This window comes from Leptonychotes weddellii, chromosome 2 (assembly GCF_054177405.1).
Source record: "Leptonychotes weddellii isolate Sample4059 chromosome 2, ASM5417740v2, whole genome shotgun sequence".
NCBI lineage: Eukaryota > Metazoa > Chordata > Mammalia > Carnivora > Phocidae > Leptonychotes > Leptonychotes weddellii.
The window spans coordinates 138406766-138421888 of NC_138370.1; the positions used below are offsets into that span (position 1 = coordinate 138406766).

General features: G+C 42.8%; 1 protein-coding gene and 1 long non-coding RNA gene across 2 annotated transcripts in view; one reads left to right on the top strand and one right to left on the bottom strand.

Annotated features, from left to right (window-relative positions):
• Positions 1–15123, top strand: part of NMU (neuromedin U) — a 165153-nt gene that overhangs the window by 29325 nt on the left and 120705 nt on the right. The window lies entirely within an intron of this gene.
• Positions 6569–10236, bottom strand: LOC145720193 (uncharacterized). The gene is made up of 2 exons (XR_014143023.1): positions 9790–10236; positions 6569–6765 (listed from the first exon to the last, which is right to left on the bottom strand). It is a non-coding gene; the product is annotated as an uncharacterized LOC145720193 (long non-coding RNA).

A 15123-nucleotide genomic window follows, 5' to 3' on the forward strand; every position in this document is an offset into this window, starting at 1 on the left:
AGGCAGCAACCTCTTTGACCTCAGCCGCAGCAACTTCTTCCTAGAAACATTGCCAAAGGCAAGGGAAGCAAGGGCAAAAATGAACTATTGGGACTTCATCAAGATAAAAAGCTTTTGCACAGCAAAAGAAACAGTCAACAAAACCAAAAGACAACCCACAGAATGAGAGAAGATATTTGCAAATGACATATCAGATAAAGGGCTAGTATCCAAAATCTATAAAGAACTTATCAAACTCAACAACTAAAGAACAAATGATCCAATCAAGAAATGGGCAGAAGGCATGAACAGACATTTTTCCAAAGAAGACATCCAAATGGCCAACAGACACATGAAAAAGTGCTCAACATCGCTCGGCATCAGGGAAATCCAAATCAAAACCTCAATGAGATACCACGTCACACCAGTCAGAATGGATAATATTAACAACTATTAATTTCTTTTTAAAGTAATAGTTATCAGTTTCACTCAAGACTGAAATTAGAGCCTTACAGTAAGTGTCACTTGGGGTTTCTCAAAGATTGCAGTGATATGTTCATATGTATGAGGGTTATGTGCATCTTGATGAAAATCGTAAATCGAGGGCTCCCACTCTGGTCACTTCCCACAGACCTTCTGTGTTTTCTGATTGGATCACATCTTCTGCTAGTTCATGCACCACTGGTATTCTGTGACTGTTCTTCAGCTGTCAGAGGCAAATGAGAAATATACAGATGGTGTACATTTTTCTCACAAAGCTGAATTTATTCAAATTTTTATAACAAGGTCCTCTCTGTTTTACGTGGTGCTCTTTCTTTCTTTCCTTTTTTTTTTTTGGTGCTGAAGTGTCAATATTTCATGAAATGATGTTCACTATCCTTGGTACTTGTTGTTTTAATGTTCTTACTGGGCATGCACAAACAAAAAAGATGTCAGCGTACATCTTATTTCTCCACCCTTAAAATTAAGAAAAAAATTTTTTAACTGACCTGGGACATCCCCAAATCTGGAAACTAACTCCTTTGTCAAACTGTTTTGTCATTTTGAAGGCTCCAATCTCAGTGTTAGGAAATGCTTCCTCTAAACTGCTGGTTTGCTACTATTTGTTATGTTGTCTCTCAAAACAACATTGCTTAGTCCTTAAGAGCCTGGGTGATGAACCCAGGCAACCAGCATTCTGGTTTCAGTACTGCCATTTATTTGACCTTCAGAACCTCAGTTTCCCATCTGTGTAAATGGCAACAACAAAGCATCAATTTATGGAAGTGCTGGAACCATTAAGTGAGTTAACATCTACCGAATGCTTAGCACAGTGGCTGGCATAGAAGACATATATTGGCATATATGAATTTTGCAATTGATCATATTTTTCTTCTTTGTTTTGGTAACAGAATATTTTTAAGGTTTGCCCCTATCTGGCCCAAGACATGATCAACTGAAATCATATGGCCATTGTCTCTCTTCCCTTTGACTTCCTCAGCTCTTTCTTCTTCTCCATTGATTATATGCATTAAAAAAAAATCCCACCAAATAATCATACAACCTTCCTCAGAGTATAAATATGAGGATATACAAACTCAGAATTTCTGGGGTTGGGGCTCAGAAATCTACTTTCTAACAAGCACCCCAGGCAATACTGAAGCACACTCAAACTTGAAGATCACTAGCTAAATAGAATGTGTAATATTTTATATTGTGAGAAATTTTTGTATAAAATATAAATCAATAATGCCAAAAGTATAAATAAGTAAATAAATAAATATCTCACTAGTATTTGGGATGAGGGTAAGATATAAATTAATTGATTAAATCTAGAAGTCCCATTTCATACACCAAGCCTTCACATGCCTCTTCAGGCGAAGGGACTTCACAGTCTTCTGACCTCAGACTGCTTTGATTTCATAACTTGCTTGGCCACTTATAGAATTCTAGAATATTATAGCTGGGAGTCTAGAGGAGGTAGTAGGGCACTCCAGGGAGCTGGCTGCCAAAGAGGCCATCCATAGGGTTCCTGAGTGGTTCAGTTGGTTAAGTGTCTGCCTTCGGCTCAGGTCATGGTCTCAGGGTCCTGGGATCAAGCCCCACATTGGGCTCTCTGCTCAGCGGGGAGCCTACTTCTCCCTCTGCCTGCCGCTCCCCCTGCTTGTGCTCTCTCTCTCTCTGTCAAATAAATAAAATCTTAAAAAAAAAAAAACCAACAAATGAAATACAAAGAGGTTATCAATAGAGCCAAGACCAAGCAAGATAGGATTAGAGGAACCAACACTGTTGTCACTCACAATATCAAACTCTACCATTTACTGAACACCTTAAAAAAAAACAACAAACAGATTTGTACTATTTTCCTTGCAGTATCTCATTTAATTTTCACAATAACTCCTTTAGCTACTATTTTATTCCCCCTTCACAGATTGAAGAAAGAAAGCTAAAATGTGTGAAGTAAGATGTGCCAAGGACCAAGACGAGTAACAGAACTGGCTCTCACACCCAGAGGACCTGACCCTAGAACTTCTCCTGCTAAACGCCATGGTTTCTGCTATTAATCCCAGGGAGCCATGCAAGGAAAGGCAGAGGCCTCCCATCAAGTTCCCAAACATTGTCCTGGCAAGCTTGGAGAGATAGTTGTGAAACTCCCTGACTTCCAGGATAATCAAAAAGGGCACTTTATTCATTTGTGCCAAGATTGAGGAGTGGCCCATTCTATAATATGCCATGGGAACATGTATACAAACCCAGCCTTGCGGCCTGACTCACCGTCTCAATCCCAGACTTCTGCACCTGGTGCTTACCACCTGGTTGACTTCTACTGTGGGTAGAAGTGTTGACTTGCTATTGTACATACCTCAGATTTGCCATACTAAAAAGTGGTATTGGGTAGGGGGAAGTAAGAATGTGGCACTCCTACGCCACCTGACACTTGGCAGCCAAGCTCCTCTCCTGAGCTGTAAGGGAACCCCGAGCAGTGGAAGTTCATCTCAGGACAGTAGGCAGCCTCAGAAGTCAACAACTGCTGTGTATTATTCCCTGCGGGTGCGTCTGGCACGATGATGGGTGCTCTGGTCTAGCCAGGCGGTGGAGGGGGCCCAGCAGCGTTCGCCGTTTGGAGAAAACAAAAACCGTGCCAGAGACTGCGTAGCCACTGGAAACCTGAAGTCCTTGCTTTGCATTTTGAGCACACGCATGACAGGTTGGCCCTCAAATTGAGCCATAGTACCTGGGGTGGTTGCCTAAGAAAGTTTCAGTGGGCATTACAATTTCAGTTTTCTTTCACTGGTTTGGTTTTTTTGTTGTTTGTGCGGGAACTTGGTGTATCAAAACCATTTCAGGTTTTGTTGGATGGGAGTCCTAGAAAAAAGGATTCTAATCACTGAGAAATAGATGTTCTTCTGAGAACAGTGATTAAGACTCTCTAGCAGCGCACTGCTGATGGTTCATCCAAGGGCCAGATTTTGCAAAATCTTGTTCCCAACAAGTTTAGCAAATTGAGCGATTTTTGGCTGTATTTTACACAGTTATTTACAGCTCACTTACAGTTTCCAGTTTTGCCTTTATTTCTAACTTGCTCAGCAGGAACAACTCATTTGATATGAGCAACTTATTCAAGAAGTTTGAAGGCACTGTAGTGTACAGTAAATATAGTTTTGCCATCAGAGAGAGTGAAAGTTCTAATTTTGGCTCTGCCACTCACTTCCTGTGAACTTGGGATAAGTGACTTAGCCTCTTGAAGCCTCCATGGGCTAATTTTTAAGTTGAGGATGATAATGCTTGTCATATGGGTGCAAAATTAATTCAAGAAAGCAATTACAGTGGTTATTGAGCCCTTACCATGTGCCAGGCACTGTTCTAGGTTTTATGGCTACAGTGGTGAACTTGAGCTTGCCTTCAAGGAGCTTGTGTTCAAAAGGGAGAGAGCCAAGCTAACCACTGATTACAGCAAAATAAGATGCTGGCTGAGACACTGAGGAGCCTGAGGGGCCTCAGGTGCTTCAGGGGGAAAATAACTAACTCACTTTAGGTCCATGGTTCCCAGCATTGACTCTTCATTAGGAGTCAATGGACCCCCTGGAGAGTTTTTTTAGTTTTTTTTGTTTTTTAAAAACGACCAATACCCTGGTCACACCATAGACTACTTAAATCAGAATTGCTAGGGGTGTAACTTGGGAACCAGTAATTTTTAAGTCCCCCAGGTGATTCTAATGTGGAGCCAGGTTTGAGAAGCACTGGGTCAGGCTGTGATCAGGGGGGTTATTAGAGGAAGCTGAGGTCTCGAGGCTGAAGCTGGCAGCATGATCCAGAGTTGGCCACGTGTAGAGAGGAGGGAACCGCATGGAGAACAAGAAAAGGGGTGTGTGTGTGTGTGTGTGTGTGTGTGTGTGTGTGTGTGTATGAAGAGCTGCAGGGGTAAAAGAATGTGATACATTCTGGGGAAATGCAAATAATTCTGTGTGGGTTGAACATGGAGCCCAAGAGGAGTAAAGGCAGGAGGGGTCAGCTGGGGCCAGAGTACAAGTGTCTCTGAAGTATCTTCTAACGAAGTGGCTGGTGTAAAGGGGTCAGTGCTGGCACGTAATAGGCCTTCAGTAAATGGTAACGATGGCTATTAGTAGCAGACGTTTAGAATCATTCACTTCTGGGGTGGCAAGGGTCGTTCTATGTTCACTCAAGGATCTTAATGGAAGATTAATTCTCAGAACATTTCAATATACCGGCCACGTGAGTGGGAAGAAAAGTTGCCGTGTCTGGGTTGCTGGTTTTGCTCCGCTCAAATTGTGCCTTCAGAGTCTAGTGAGTAACTCATTTCTCCCTGAATTTTTTTGTGTGTATGTGTGGTGACATATACATAACATAAAATTTATCATTTTAACCATTTTTAAGTGTACAGTTCAGTGGCAATAAGTACATTCACGCTGTTGTGTAACCATCGCCACTCTCCTTCTCTAGAACTTTTTCATTATCCCCAAATGAAACTCAGTACCGCTAAACACTAACTCCCCATTCCCACCCCTCCTTCCCACAGCCCTGGCACTCTCTGTTCTACTTTCTGTCTCTATGAATTTGATTATTCCAGGTTCCTCCTGTAAGTGGAATCATACAATATTTGTCCAATATTTGTGTCTGGCTTATTGCACTCACACAATGTCCTCACTAGATTTTAAAAGTCTTAGCCTCCTTTTCCTAAGGCCTGGGGTCTTTGGCTTGGGCCTTAAACTCTGACATTTTATTTTATTTTATCTTTTTAAGATTTTATTTATTTATTTGACAGAGAGAGACAGCGGGAGAGGGAACACAAGCAGAGGGAGTGGGAGAGGGAGAGTGAGAAGCAGGCTTTCTGCGGAGCAGGGAGCCCAGTGCGGGGCTCGATCCCAGGACTCTGGGATCATGACCTGAGCCGAAGGCAGACGCTTAACGATTGAGCCACCCGGGGGCCCCTAATCTCTGACATTTTAAAAGCTAGAAATAGCTTTGATGTTAGGGAGTTCATAACCTTTCAACACAGCATAATAGAAGATGACAAGGCCGCATGCCACAGTGTGTGCGGAAGACCTGCCCAACCTCCATGACGAAGGCATGTACGTCCTGGCTTATCTGCTGTGGTTTATCACACTCTGTTCCCTCAGATAACAAGCACAACATAAAGGTAGTTGTTTATCCATTTTTCATGGGTTGTTATTCTCTCTATTCATCCAGGGACATTCAGGGGTCTCTTCTTCCAGCTAGATAGTAAATATAAACAGGAAATAATTTTTAAATAATCTCTGTTTATCTTTATATTAAAGCATGTTAGTTTGCAACCTTCTTGGGAGCTTCTCGGGTGTAATCCAAAACTAGCCCCCATACACAGAGGGCAGAAAGACTGAAGAAAGAGGCAGTCTACTCCAAATTGGTAGGTGGCAAGTGTAATAAGCAAGAGAACTTAGATACGAGACCTGTCTTGGGTGGTCTCAAGATGAGTAGATCTCCATACCTGCCTGCCAAATCTTAAAAGTTTACATAAAGGCCTTAACTGGGTTCAGTCACAAATACTCAATCACTGTCTCAAGGCTATGTCCTTGGGGCCAGCTTCTGGGAGCAGGAAAGGCAAGCAGGATGCACTTTCCAAGGACAGGGGACTGGTGAGGAGTCTCCGTACTGCTGCGGTCCAGCTCATAGGTCACATCTTCTCGGTGACCTCCCCCAACAAAGCAGGAACAACTCGAATCTTCACAGCTTCATATTATAATGAACAGACCAATCACATGACTGACATATATTCATAGTTCTCTCTGCGTCCAAAAATTTTTATGAATAGCTGCTCCAAAGGATGGAAAGCACTTGGCTTAATAGTCATATGAAAAGTCATCACATCTCACTCAGCAGCTTAATCTGGAAAGAACCTAAATTCTTCCCCCACTCCCTTATCTCCCTAAGGAGATATTTATCTTCTTAAATTTTTATTTATTCAAAAAAATATCTCTTGAGTTCCTAATACATGTCAGGAAGTGCATTAGGGCCCACAACAAACAAAATAGATATGGTGTCTACTCTTATACAATCTAATGGGTTTAATTGGCTATTGATTTATATAGTTGATTTCTGATTCACATAGTCACTGGTGCTAAATTCCCAGGATATTAAGTAGATCATGTATTCTTTTTTTTTTTACATGTGGGTGTAGAGCCACTTAAGGGGGGGCTAACCAACTGGCTGTCAAGCTGCCCCACAAGGTGGTAAAATGCCTGTTGTCCAGGTCCGAGGTTTGATTTGCAGTTCTAGAAGTTTCCATGCCAGTGCCTCATGATACACCTCCTGAGACAAGAGAAGAGGACAGACCAATGTTAACTTTCAAGAGAATGGTGTATATCTGAATGTTGATTTATTAATTTTGATGGGGAATATCCCTTTTCAGCCACTAAAATATTCATTTTTATCATTTAATGAATCCTTCCTGTATCGGGGTGACTAAAAAGCTGAATTCACAGTCAGAGGGATGCTAAGTGAAGACAAAATTGAAGTAATGTTATGTAAATAGTCTTGAGGGATCTTTTATCCAGGCCTAGGGGATGCCTGGTATAAATCCAAGTCCTGTGGCTGAGAGCACCTCTAGAGCGAACCAGTGTGTCACACAGGTGCTGGGTTCTGAGGGACACGTTCTTTCATCATGTATGCCAGTATCATCAAGATTGACTTTGCTCATCTCTGATCTCATCCGTAATGGATTATGATGACTGGCCAAACTCTTAGCGTTCTTGGACTTTTCTTGTACCCCCGTCTAATCAAATTGTTCTCTTTGCCTCCATCTATCACTGCATTCCAAAAGGTGCTCTATTTCAAAAAAAGAAACATTATCTTTAAATAATCCATGGGTTTTTCTTCAGTTAGGCCTTTCCATTCTTTCATGCGTTTAATCCATGTCTATCTACTATGTTTGCCAGTTGACTAAATTTTAGGGAAGTCCTTTGAACTGAATGCAGACCCAAGCTTTCCAAGAAAGAAAATCTGGTTATTAATCATGACCTAGACTCCAACGGCTTAGTTTGGAATAATATCCATAACACCCACTTTTCACTCCTCAATTTCTCAGGGATCTCACTGTGCTCTGTGACTGGGTCTGTTTCCCTGGTTCTGGAGTCTAGTCTCCCATCTTTCCCCATGGGTCCATTCTAGAAGCATCTTGACTCGGCCTTTTTCAGTTGTAACCATCTTGGATTTATGTGCTCTTTTTATGAGAATCTTTGAAATGTGAGAAGGTAAGCAGCTATCTGCTTTACCTGTACTAAGTCTTGGCCTTTGGTTATATGGCTAATCTTTATATTTTTTAAATAATGCCTATTTAAACTTCCTACCTTTATATTATATCCCTGATAATTTTATATTATTTTTCATAGCTGCACAGAATTGAACTTCTTTTGTTCATGGACTTCTAACAGTGACTCCCTGCCCCTGGACCTCATCATCCATTTGCCCCCATCTGTTGGTAAATACAAGCTATAGAGCTGAACTGTTCACACTTCCCTGCCAGGAACCTAGTGTGTTGGTATTACCTTTGTCATCACTTTTGCTCTTGCTTACTTCAGGGAAATTAATGTGCTGGCTAGTGACATTTTCACTTCCCATTTTAGGACTTTTGGGTGTGATGTGTTTTTAAAAAGCCTATCTAGTATGTTAATAATGGACAAGAGATGGCGTCATACAAGCACACAGGGCCTTGAAGACCAAGGTCTCAGGGGATTCAGAAGAGCAAATTACAGAGTACATTTTATGTCTTGGAAAGGGAATAGATACTATAATGAATTTTTAAGTTAGCAATTTGTTTAGTCTCCTGAGGCCCTGGCAGCTTGCGGAGGTTATGGGGGTAAAAGCACCTGCAGAGAGGAATTTCTCAGTCAGAACCAGCATTTAAAGTAGCGGTGTGTTAATGCTTAAAAAGAAGTCCCGCATACATTTTTTATAGCTTCTAGCTTTTGCAGCTGGATCTAATGAAGGATGCTCCGAGAAGTTGAGCCAGCTTGCCATTGTCCAGCCTCCACTTTCCATTACTTATGTTCTTTCCAATAGAGCCTACGGCACATTCTTAAAGACAGCTTTGCTAAAAGTACTAGGGCCTCAATAGAGGCATGTGGCAAATGCCATGGAGTGCCGGAGTCCAGCTCCAGCCGGGGTGGGTCTCTCGTAGGAAAGGACGGCGTCGGCAAATGAGGAGACACAGACACAGGATCAGGTTGCAAGCATCTCCTCCTGAGCCTCGGAGGAACTTTATTTATATGTTAGGATATTTTTGTTTTTCCAAATCTTAGATCATTTTCTGGGTTACAGCCATAGCCTTCTTTCATTTTTCCTTTGTAATGATTAACATGACCTTTATTGATTTCTGCTTATTGGCTTTCGCTAAAACTAAAAAACAGTACGCAAAGAGAAAGGTGCTAGACAGAGCGTGACCGTCTTGTTATTTTGTTCTATAGAAACTAATTCTTCATGGAATGAGTTTCATTATGATTGCTTAGATAGGCGTAACTAAGATGAGTAGTCACTTTATCATGAAACCCCAGAAATATTCCCACAGTTATAAAGATTGCCATAAATAAAATGAAAAAGAATAGCAGGAGCCAGCCCAGAAATATTCCCACAATTATAAAGATTGCCATAAACAAAATGAAAGAGAATAGCAGGAGCCAGCTGTGGAGTCTCCTGTTTTCAGGATCGTCCCCCATACTTGGACTTTGTCAAACAGCATGAGTAGCTTGGCTCGCGCCAATGGAGTCTCTACTTTTTTTCTTTTTTTTTTTTACCCTGCTATTCTTATTTAGGAATACTCAGCGATTTAACTTAAAATTAAATACATCTTCAAGGATTCTGATTTCATAGGGCTGTTCTTCAAGTAAGGAACCCTTACGTGATTAGTGTTTGATTAAATGTTCAGAGGACAGTTTCCATCGCAATGTCAAGTGGAGATGTGTCATAAAAAAGTAGATCAGAGCTCAAAGGTAAATTGAAGATTCCATGAGTTTTTATGATCTGGGCACAGAGTAATTTGAGTTTAAAAAGAGAAACCAAGTATTTTGGCAGTCTTCAGCAATAGGCTAAAGAAGTTATGACCTAAATTCAAATGTAGTCCTGTAGGCCATAGTTTTCTACGGCACCAGGAGCATGGAAATAAGAAATTTATATACTGGAGCTCCCGCAGGGCTTCAGTGCAAATGCAGCCCTATTAACATTGTTGCCCAAATCATGGGAAATCTTGGCCTCCATTTTATTCCCTCCCTGAAACGTTTCTCCTTATTTCAGGCATCCCCAAAGTGGTATCTGCTTGTGTTCAGAAATTTATGCACTCACATTTTTCTCTTGCTTCCTCACCAAGCTCCTTCTGCTGCCCTGGGAATGTTGCTGGGCACAGGGCTGATTCTACACGCGGTCTCTCAGTCTGTTGTGGGATGCGGAGGGCTTCCTCTCCATGCCCTTCGGGTTCATGGTTAGACCTTCTCTTCATCACAGTTTGAAACCAGAGCCATAGACTATGAAGGGAGCAGACTCTATCCCATTCCATTCATCTCCTTGTCTTCCTCTTCTGGGCGCCCCTCCTAACCTGGAAAAGAAGGGCTTTTTCTTCTGTCAGAGAATGATCTTTTTGATGACTGACTTGGTGCTGATGATTTTCACAAAGATCTCTAGGTCACCAGTTCTGGAAACTAGATTACAGACAATCTAGTTTGGATACAGGACACCCTGCTGCAAATGCAGTTTTACTTAAAAAACAGGAAATGTAAGAGCTACGGAAGAACACTAGTCGGTGCAATAGTGAATGTTCAGACAAGCTTCACTGACAAACTCGTGTTCTGAGGAACACGAGTACCTTTTGATTGACCTTTGAGATTTTCTGCTGGCCATGATAGATAGACCCTTATTTATTTATTCCCCGTTCCTCTGTGCTACAGCTGAAAATGTAAAAAAGATGAAGATGGAAGAAACTTAAAAACAAAACATTCAGTATTTCTCCTCTAAAGAAGTAATCCCTAAAAAAAATTATCTATCAGAAGTAACTCTTTTTCCTGTGTGCATTCTTTCTGTCTCTCTCTGAACACACACATGCATTCATTCTGTATGTTGTGTAATAGATCTTCCTTTTTGTCACTTTACTGGCATATATAGATATACCTCATTTTTTATAGCTATATTGTATGATACATTATGTAGTGGTATTATAATCTCATCGACTAGCCACTCATTTGTGGACACTTGAATTATGAAATATTATATTTAGAAACAAAACAATATGTCATAAGATTAGCTGTCATAAATAACACCTGAATGCCCACCAATGTCACAGTGCATTTTTTGGCAGAATCAAGTCTGAATACTTTCTGTTCTGATGATACTCATCAATGTTCACAGCAGGAAAGAACCCTGAAGAAGGATCTTGTTTATGCTTATCCCATCTAAGTAAATCATTTATGTGTTTTAAGTCTGGATTCACTAAGTCATTAGTGTTAAGTGTAGTCAAGAGCATAAGTTCATTTCAAAGCTTGCTTGGGATTTTGCAAGTTTACAATTCATAGCAAGAGAGAGGCTGATTCAATACTTTCCAATAACTACTATTTTAGGGGCACCTGCATGACTCAGTCGTTCAGTGTCTGTCTTTGGCTCAGGTCATGATCCCAGGGTCCTGGGATCGAGCCCCGCATCGGGCTCCCTGCTCCGCGGGAAGCCTGCTTCTCCCTCTCCCACTCCCCCTGCTTGTGTTCCCTCTCTTGCTATCTCTCTCTGTCAAATAAATAAATAAATAATAAAAAAATAAATTTTTTTTAAAAACTACTATTTTAAATCACTGTCCTATTTAAGCAGTAAATGATTATTCTTTGTTACACAATAGAAGCAGAACTGTGATGAATTAATTTTCTAATTGTTTTTTCCCACTCTGTTGTGCCTGTACTGCTAGCCCCTCCCTAACTCTGGACAAATGAAAAAGGTCTCACACTCTGGCTTCCAACATGGGCCACCACCACCGTGGTCAGCAGGAGAGGCATGTGGCCCTGTAACTGTATGCTGTTTGGTCTGATGTGGTCTCCAGGCCTCCCTGTGGGCTTATCAGGACTAATCCCGTCATGCCTCACATACCCTCAGAAGGCCACATCCCCCAGGCTTCCACATTGCCTGTACCCTCTGCTACTGTTCTCTACCTCCACTCATCTGACCCCATTTCCTGCTCTTCCCCAACCTCCCACACTCTTTCCGACGCCATTTGGAATGTAGGGCTATCACAGCAAACCCTCCAGATCCCCAGCTGCTTCGAATGTCCTTATCACTTGCTTGACTGGACTGAACCCCGGGTGCTTGCTATGGACATCACCTCCCCTGCAGTAGTCTCCAGTGGAAGCAGCTTACTATCGCTGTTCTATCATCATCATCATCCTTATTCATAGTGCAAGTATTACAGGCCCTGGAGATTGGGGTGAGTGTCCTTCTAGCACCCCGCTCATTTCTCTTCCTTCTTCCTTCAAACACCCAGCTCCTTTGGATTTTATGCCTTCAGACTTTACCACCCCTCTCTGTTGCTGTATCTATGGTCTGTAGACCCTCCTCAATCATGGCTGGCCAGCCTGCCTTGCTGTCTTCCTGTCACAAGTCCCTGGCATCTTTTCTGGAGGTTTGGCCTCTAGCACCTTGGCTTCTTTGATCCTGGATTATTCTTTCTACCTCAGCCACCACTCCTGCTGTCTTAACTTTGACAGTGCCTGTAACTGGACTATGTCCACATCTTGACTTCCAAGTTTCTGTCTCTTGACCAGCATCTCCTATGGTTCCAGCCTGCCTGTGCTAGTCCTCCCCATCCAGCAGTCCTTCAGATGCATTTGGCCCTTTAATTCATTGAATTTTCTCTCATATTTTTTTATTTTACTACTATTCTTCCTGATTTTATTGTTGGTTCCCTCCATTTCCAGCTTAGGTCCTTCATTCTCACTATAATCACACCCCTGCAAATATCCTCTCCCTCTCCTGTCTCCCTCCCTCTCTCAAGCCTGAACCCGAACAGCTAAATCATATGGAGAAAAAGCACTCAAGCGTGTTAGCCAGCCTCTCTTTAAATTCTTGGCTACTGCGCTGTAATGTACTTTATTTCCTCAGTATATTAGCTCCTCCCTCCCTAATGTGACTATTTCACTTCCTTTCCTTTCTCCTAGATTCTTCTCCTCACTTACATTCATTTGATAATCTTGCCTTGTGTACAGCTTAATAAAGATACAAAAGAAGGCAGGAACCCCCTTCTCATCATCACCAGGCCCGCAGACAGCTTCTCTCTCTATCTGTAACCAGAGTGTCCCTTTCACTCCTGTCTCTGAGGGTGAAGCATCCCTGAGCATATTGAACACCAACCTCTCCTCTGGTACTGGGCTCCCCATCCCCTTGCACTTCTTGGGGGCCAGGGCTCCCACAGTAGTTTGCCTTCTTGGCTAAGTACATGGGCCCTGAGTCAGACTGCCTGAGTGTGAATCTTGGCTCTGCCACCTCCCAGGTGTACCTCAGTTGCCCCGTCTGTAACATGCGGTGTTAATGTTATTGACTTCACAGTGTCATGCAGGTTAAAAGGGAGAATTCGGTGACCCACTTAGGACAAGGCAAGGCTCCCAGCGAGGGCTCTGTCTTGCGCCCGCTGCCCCTGGCCAGCCCCTCCCTCTCCTGGATCCTTCCCTTCAGCAAGCAGACATGTTCTAGTAATTTCGGGTCTTCAACAGACAGATAAACAGAACCTTCTCTTCTCTTCACATTTCCCCAGCCCCAACCACTACCTCGCTATTTCTCTGCTCCTGCAAACTACAAAGTTTCTCAATTCCATCCGCTTCTCTTTTCCTTCAGTTGTCTTACTTTAGTCCAAGCCTCTCTTACCTGGATGGCTGCAATGGTTTTATGAGCCATTCATTGTAAATCAGATAATGCCACTGCACTCCTTAGAAGCCTGTCCCAGGAGTAAAATGGATGCTTTTTCTGGCAAACAAAGCCCTACACCATCAATATGGGTTAGATATTGCCAGGGCGATACTGAGGAACGAACCATCCTAAAAAATCTGGCTTAAAACAACTCTTTTTCTCATGGATCTGCTAGCCAGCCAGGGCCGTTCTGCTGATCCAGCTGGTTGGCTCACGCGTGTGCAGGTTGGCTGGGGGCTGGCTGATCTGGGCTGCGTGGACGGGGCAGCTCTGCTTCATGCTGCAAGCTTGCTTGGGGCCATTCTGCTCCACGGGCCTCTTCTTCTCCAATCACCAACAGGCAATGGAGGCACAAGAGGGCAGACCTGAGCACTTAGCGCAACTGACATCCTATCAACCAAAGACAATTTCAGGGCAAGTTCCAAGGGTAGGGAGATCTACTTCCTCTTTGAGAGGAATTGCAGTGATATGTCAAAGGAAAGGACATGGACTTGGTGTGTGTGTGTGTGAGAGAGAGAGAGAGAGAGGGAGAGGGAGGGAGACATTGGGGCTAATAACTCATTTTACCACACCATTCTCTGACATCTCACACCAGTGACCTCCTCACCCACAGTGCTCCAGCTCTATGGGGCCTTTTCTGTTCCTCGAGCACAATCCTTCCCATTCTAGAGCTATTTGCACTATGTTACACTGTGCTATAAATTTACTGGTTGCTTTGGCATTAAAGTTTGATTTCCAGAGGATTCCAGCGACATGACAGCTATTCCTTTTCTTCATTTTTTTAAGCCCTTAATTTTATTTTTGATGATCTATACCCTTAGAGCATTTATTGACGAGGATAGATCTGAAAGCCTTTCAGATTCACTATTAAGTCAATAAAACACTTTTCTTTTCCTCTAATACCATGAAACCTGCCAAAAGACAAAAAACAAATTAATTTGCTCTCCCTTTGCTCAACAGGAGTAGTGGGCCGTAGGTAGAACTCTGAGGAAAAAGCAAATTTAGTGGACCTTTAGAATTTGGAAGTTGAGAGGACTTGGATTTTGTGAGTCCCTGAATTTCATAGATACAATTTTCTCAGTATTCGTAAGCTAATTTTGATTTTCTTTATTCACATTACCACATCTTTAGCGGTCATTTTGTTGCTAGTGGGCCTACCAGGCACTTGTGGGGTGTTGTGTGACCCTGAGGAGGGGAGTCCGCAGGGATAGAAGGATTCGGGCTGGGGCTGGCCCCAGAGGTGCTTCGGTGCAGTTTCATGGATGGAAAGGCCTCATGGAGGCGGAACTCAAGGTGTTGTAATTTGTGTTTCTGACAGAAGAAGGAAAAGAGAGGGGTTTGGGACCTGGGGGACAAAGCATGCTGCCTCCTTATTCTGCTGACTTAGGGAAAGCAGCCACCTTCCTGGTGAAGGAAAGGGGATGGTTTACAGCAGCACTGGGTGGATCCGGGCCCAATAGCAGAGGTAGGTAGGTAGGTAGGTGTGTGTGTGTGTGTGTAGGTAGGTAGGTGTGTGTGTGTGTGTGTAGGTAGGTAGGGGTGTGTGTGTGTGTGTAGGTGTGTGTGTAGGTAGGTATGTAGGTAGGTGTGTGTGTGTGTGTAGGTAGGTAGGTGTGTGTGTGTGTAGGTGTGTGTGTGTGTGTAGGTAGGTATGTAGGTAGGTGTGTGTGTAGGTGTGTGTGTAGATAGGTAGGTAGGTGTGTGTGTGTAGGTAGGTGTGTGTGTGTGTAGGTGTGTGTGTGTGTA